Source organism: Meriones unguiculatus, chromosome 5 (genome assembly GCF_030254825.1).
Source record: "Meriones unguiculatus strain TT.TT164.6M chromosome 5, Bangor_MerUng_6.1, whole genome shotgun sequence".
Taxonomy (NCBI): domain Eukaryota; kingdom Metazoa; phylum Chordata; class Mammalia; order Rodentia; family Muridae; genus Meriones; species Meriones unguiculatus.
The window spans coordinates 16,075,278-16,081,326 of record NC_083353.1 but is presented as its reverse complement, the minus strand read 5'-3'; the positions used below and the strand labels follow the sequence as shown (position 1 = coordinate 16,081,326).

The 6,049-nt window shown below is 42.6% G+C and overlaps 1 pseudogene; it reads left to right on the top strand.

Moving 5' to 3' along the window:
• Positions 1–4,545: 4,545 nt before the first annotated feature.
• Positions 4,546–4,914, top strand: LOC110566885 (RNA guanine-N7 methyltransferase activating subunit-like; annotated as a pseudogene).
• Positions 4,915–6,049: the final 1,135 nt, after the last annotated feature.

Here is a 6,049-nt window from a genome sequence, read left to right as displayed (position 1 = left end):
AAAAATTTCATTCCTGCTTGGAGCATGGGATAAGAGTTCACAAGGAAAGTCAGAATCTAATAAAAATATATGAAACCATGACCCTGGAATCCTAGTACAGCATTGGAGACAAAGGCATGGAAATGTGTATGTAGCTCAATTTCCAAGAGGAAAATAGCCATGCTCTTCACTTCCTCTTTGCTCATAAAGATGAAGAAATAACCAGTGAATAAGGAGTAAGCTTCATTGTTTTCTGCATTTATTAGGCAGAGTGGGGCTACTCTGTACATTTCTGGTACCTATGACACCAGAAAAGCTGTAAGAATTCTAGAGACAAAAAACAGAATTCTAGAGACATCCCAAGCTGACATGACCAGTGTTTTGGGGGATACTAGGTGAAGGCAAAGTTTCCTAGGCCAACACAACAACACTTCAAAGAAGGAAGGTTTGACAGACAGGCAGGAAAGATGGAAGAGAGGATCAGTGCATGTGCTATGGAGAGAGGTAGAACTGGAGTCCTGAGGGAGGTGAAACGTGTGAGAGAGGGCTGAGGTCTGTAATAGTACATGTCCTTACCCAGTGGTTTTGGCCAGGCAGTAAGCAACAGCCTGGAGCCAGCACAGATGAAGACCCAGATTCCAAACACAGGATCTTCCTGACTCTGCAAAATGCCAGGGGCTAGAGATGAGGAAGAGTATGCTACTTGGACTGAACCTCTTTGAATGACCACTATGGTTCTTAGGTCCAGTTCACCTCTCCTCATGGTTCCAGTTATTCTCCTGCCCATCTCTCCTGTCCAAATCCTCCCACTTACTTTCTTCTTCCCTCCAGACCAAGATGTCCTACCCTATTCTGTCCATTTCACAGCACTGGCTGGATGTTTAATTGGCAATACAGAGAACAAATAGTGGCATATTTATACAAACTTGAGACATGTGATATTTACAATAAGCATCACAACGCGATGTCTTGATTGAAAACATACAGAGGGGTAGAGAAACCAGCATTTGAATAAACAAAGGTAAATTGTATACATTCCACAAGAACATTATACCAACAAATAACGATACTAAAATCTACAGACCTCAAGAAGCTAAAAAAGAAGAAGGACCCTAATTAGGATACTTAATCATCTTTCACAATGGCAAACAGGATAGATACCAGAATGGAAAAGGAGGAACAGGTGTGCAGCCCACCATAGAAGTCCTCTGAAAGGTTCCCTCCAACAGGGGGTCAAAGCATATGCGAAGACTCAGTAAAACTTTAGGCAGAGCACAGGGAGTCTTGTGGAATAAGGGTGAGATTTTTTGGACCTGGAAACCAATGAAGCCAAAATATCTGGACTCAAGGTTGACTGCATAGACTGAGGCATGAACCAAGGACCATCATGGAGAGGACCTAGACACCCTGCTTGGATGCAGCCAATGGATACTTCAGTCTCCACGTCAGTTCTTGAGTGAGAGGAGCAGGGGCTACCTCGGTCAGGAACTCGATTTCATGCTCTTGGATCACTTTCCCCTGGTAATGTGGCCTGGCAAGGCATTAGAGGAAGAGGACCCAGGCAGTACTGATGAGACTTGATAAGCTAGGGTCAGATGCAGTGGAAGAGAACTCCCTTTTTCAGTGGACTAGGGGAAGGAAATGGGGATGGGAGGGGAAAGGAGAGTAAGACTGGAAGTAGATGAAGGAGGGGGCTATAATCAGGATATAAAAGGAATAAATTGTAAAAAAAATAAAAATAAAATTGTGTCCAAGTCTGTCTTTTCAGTTTTAATGTGAAGGTAAAGTGTTCCTGAAGTAGAAAAGGTCAGACTTGTTGCTGCTTAGTGGTCAGACATCAAATGTTCTAACACATTCCACTGAGGGAAACACAGTCTCCCTGGGGAAGAACAAGACTTGTAAAATCATTAAAATAATAATAAAATACTCATTGTCCTCCTTCCTCTGCTGGTATGTTTATCCTTCAAACTGTCTTGAAATCCTTTGTCTTTCATGCAGTGAGCCAGATTCAGCATGCCAGAATCTCAGTATTTTAGAATATTATAGCTATGACATCAGGCTGACTTCATTTACCCCATTATTAATTCTACACATGAAAACAGGTGCACACAGCAAGGTGGGAGTGGGTGGTGGTCATTTGTTTAGGTCATCATGCTTGATTGCAAGTGTTCTCCTGACTATTTGACTCCACCACTACCTCCCCTATTGAGCTCTATCTGCAGTCCCCCAGCTGACACAGCTGTTCTTCATGATGCAGCATGCCATGGTCATGGACTCTTTTTATTATAATTATTTCAATTTACCACTTTGTATCTGAGCTGTACCAGCCACCTGTCATCTTCTTCTATCCCACTACCCTCTCTTTTCTATCCCTATTCCCCTCCCCTAGTCCACTGATAGGAGAGGACCTCCTTCCCTTCTATCTGACCTTAGCCAGTCAGGTCTCATCAGGACTGACTATGTCAACTTCAGTTCTGGTTGGGGAAGGCAGCACCCACCAGGGAGAGGTGATCAGCCAGCCACTGAGTTCATGTCAGAGACAGGCCCTGCTCCTCTTACTAGGGACACCACTTGGAATCTGAGAGCTTATGGGCTTCATCTGAGCAAGGGGTCTAATTCCTCTCCTTGCATGGTCCTTAGTTGAAGAATTGCTCTTTGCAGGCCTTCCTGGGATCAGAAATTTTAGCTCTGCTAGCCATCTTGTGAAGTTCCAGTCCCTTCCGGGGCTTTCTATCTCTTCCTTCATCGAAAAGTTTCCAGGCACTCTGACCAAATTTTGGCAATGATTCTCAGCATCAAATGGCAGAGAAACACTTAAAGAAATGTTCATCATCCTTAGTCGTCTGGAAAATGAAATTCAAAATGAGCCTGAGATTCCATCTCACAGACATGAGAATGGCTAAGATGGACATCAGAAGAAGAAGAAAACAGGAAACTACCTAGGAACCTGCCACAGAGGGCCTCTGAAAGCCTCTGCCCTTCAGACTATCAAAGCAGATGCTGAGCCTGAATGCCAACTGGCGGGCAGAGTGAATGGAATTCTATGTAAGAAGTGGGAAATAGCAAGAGCTGAGAGGACAGGAACTCCACAAGGAGAGCAACAGAACAAGAAAATTTGAACACAGGGAACTTCCTAGAGACTCATACTCCAACCAATGACTATTCGTGGAGATATCCTAGAACCCCTGCACAGATGTAGTCCATGGCAATTTAGTGTCCAAGTGGGTTAACATAGTAATGTGAAGAGGGACTGCCTCTGACATAATCTGATTGGCCTGCTCTTTGATCACCTCCCCCTGGGGGGGGCAGCCTTACCAGGCCACAGAAGATGACAATGCAGCCACTTCTGATGAGAACTGATAGTCTAAGAACAGAAAGAAGGAGAGAAGACCTCCCCTATCAGTGGACTTGGGGAGGAGCATGCATGCAGAAAGGGGAGGAAGGTTGGGATCGGGAGGGGAGGAGGGAGGGGCTTATGGGGGATATAAAATGAATAAACTGTAATTAATAATAATAAAAAAATTTAAAAAATCTCAAGGTATGGCACATGTTGAGAGTTTGTAGAGAAAGGGGAGACCACCTGCATTGCTGGTGAGAATGTAAACTTGTACAAGAGTTTGGAAATCAATCTAGTGCTATCTCAGAAAATTAGGAATAGTCCTACCTCAAGATCCAGCCATACCACTCCTGAGCATATATTTGAAAGGTTCTCAACCATACAACAAGAACATTTGCGCAATTATGTTCATAGCAGCTTTACTTGAAATACCCAGAATCTGGAAATACTCTAGATGTCCCTCAATCAAGAAATGGATTCAGAAATTTTGTTACATTTACACAACGGAATACTACTCAGCAATTAAAAACAAAGAAATCATGAATTTTTCAGTCAAATTGACAGAACTTAAATGATCATCCTGAGTGAGGTTACCCAGAAGCAGAAAGACACACATGGTATATACGCACTTACAGTGGATATTAGCCACATAATATAGGATAAATATACTAAAATCTGTACAAATGAAGGAGATAAACAACAAGGAGAACCCTAGGTAAGAGGCTGAAACCTCATTCAGAAGGGTAAACATGATAGACATCAGGAGTAGGATCAGACAGGGAACATGAGAGGAGACTTCCAAAGGGTCCCTCTGAAAGACTCTACCCTTAAGGATATCAAAGGTCCTGGACTCTTTATCCTGGACTCTTTATTATGAGTTTCTGAAGCTTCTCTCAGCCTATGCGCTGACTACACCTAGTGGCAGAAACATGACATAAACTTATACAAAATCAACTTATTTTCGACACTATAACAGTCCTTAAGATGAATGGGGAGGAGGTCCCCCCTATCAGTGGACTTGGAAAGGGGCATGGTAGAGATGAGGGAGGGAGGGAGGGACTGGAAGGGAATGAGGGATCGGGACACGGCTGGGATACAGAGTTAATAAAATGTAACTGATGAAAAAAATAATAAATAAAAAAAAAAGAGTGATCATGAAAAAAAAAAAAGGAAGCTGAGCATTTGGTTACCTGGGAGAGCTGTGTAGGGTAATTGTACAGAATTTCAACATGAGTGAAACATCTGAAATGATTCCAAATTTTGAAGAGATGTTCACAAGCAGATTCATACAAGATGACAAAGAGTACCAGGAATATGTGAAACGTCATATTGAATCACTTCCAATTGTTGATGAATGGAATCATTCATCAACCAAAGAGCTGGTGGTCACCAAAGAAATAGAGGCAACTGGCTGGAAGATAACAGACAGTTTAGATGGAGAGATAACAGACGAAGATGCCCAAGTGACAGTGATGGAATCAGTGAAATGGATGATCACGGGGTAAGAACTACCCACAGCAGAAATCCAGAGCCTTACTATAAACAACAGTGAAGAACAGTATGGTCACAACCAGCAGCCTCCATACAGTTACTACTGACAGATGTCAGCAGTATTTAACAAAAGACCATTGTTTTTGACAACGTGATAAACATTGGTCTTCTTTTGGTAATAGCTTTTAATTTTATTAACATTATTTTAATATTATGTTAATATTATTTATTAACAACTCAAAGAATGAGTTGTTAATTGTTTAGAACTGGAGACTTGAAAAATATGATTTTACTAGGGCTATAATGATTGATGGGAATAAATCTACCAAGCATGAATTACATTGTTTGACATTATATTAAATACAGTTTTGTTTTATGATTTTAGTGTTTGAGTTTGATCTGATTTCCTTATTTGGCCTCTAGCGGTTCTTTGTATGTCACAGAAATATAAGTTTTTTTTTGTTTTTTTGTTTTTTTTTTCAATGCAATTTATTCAGGAACATTGAACAATCCTCGGACCCCGGGGAAAGCCAGCCCCCACAGCTTAAATAGCCTCTGGGTAGCCAACCCAGGCGTGCCACGGGGGCAATGCAGATAGGTCCACATACATGGAAGCAAGCCAGATCCTCAGCCTTAGCCAAATGTGGAGTTGTTCGTGACAGAGAGCACTCACCATCAGGAAGGTGGAAGGCGGAAACCAGCTCCATCTTTAAGGCATAGCATTCCGCAGCTCTCTACAGTTCCCCCTTTTTGTTTTAGACGCATCAGGCAAGAGTAGAGGTCTGATCTCTGATATTAGAAATAAATTGGGACTTTGTCCCGATGTTCATTTAGGTGTCATCCACCCAAAGAGCATCAGACCCGTCTGATACCTTTTTCTCAGAGGCGGGACCTGGGGCATCAACCCGCATGCAATCAGACATGCTCTTCTCTGGGTCCAAAGCGGCTGACCCTGAATGCAGTGCTTAGCCTCGCATCCTGAGCGTATCATTTTAGCTTTTTATGGTATCCAACCATGCTTGGGGAGAATGTCCTGCTTCAATGGCTGTAAAGGCCTGAATGATCATGGCTGCATCACACTGTTGTGAGACTCTAATCTTGCATATATACCACAGGCAAACCAAGGAGACCAACACCAGAAGGCCTGCTAACACTCCCATGCCCACCCATTCCTTCAGATGATTCATGGCTGCAGCAATCCATGTTGATAATCCTGTGGCTAGTCCTGCGTCAATTGGCATG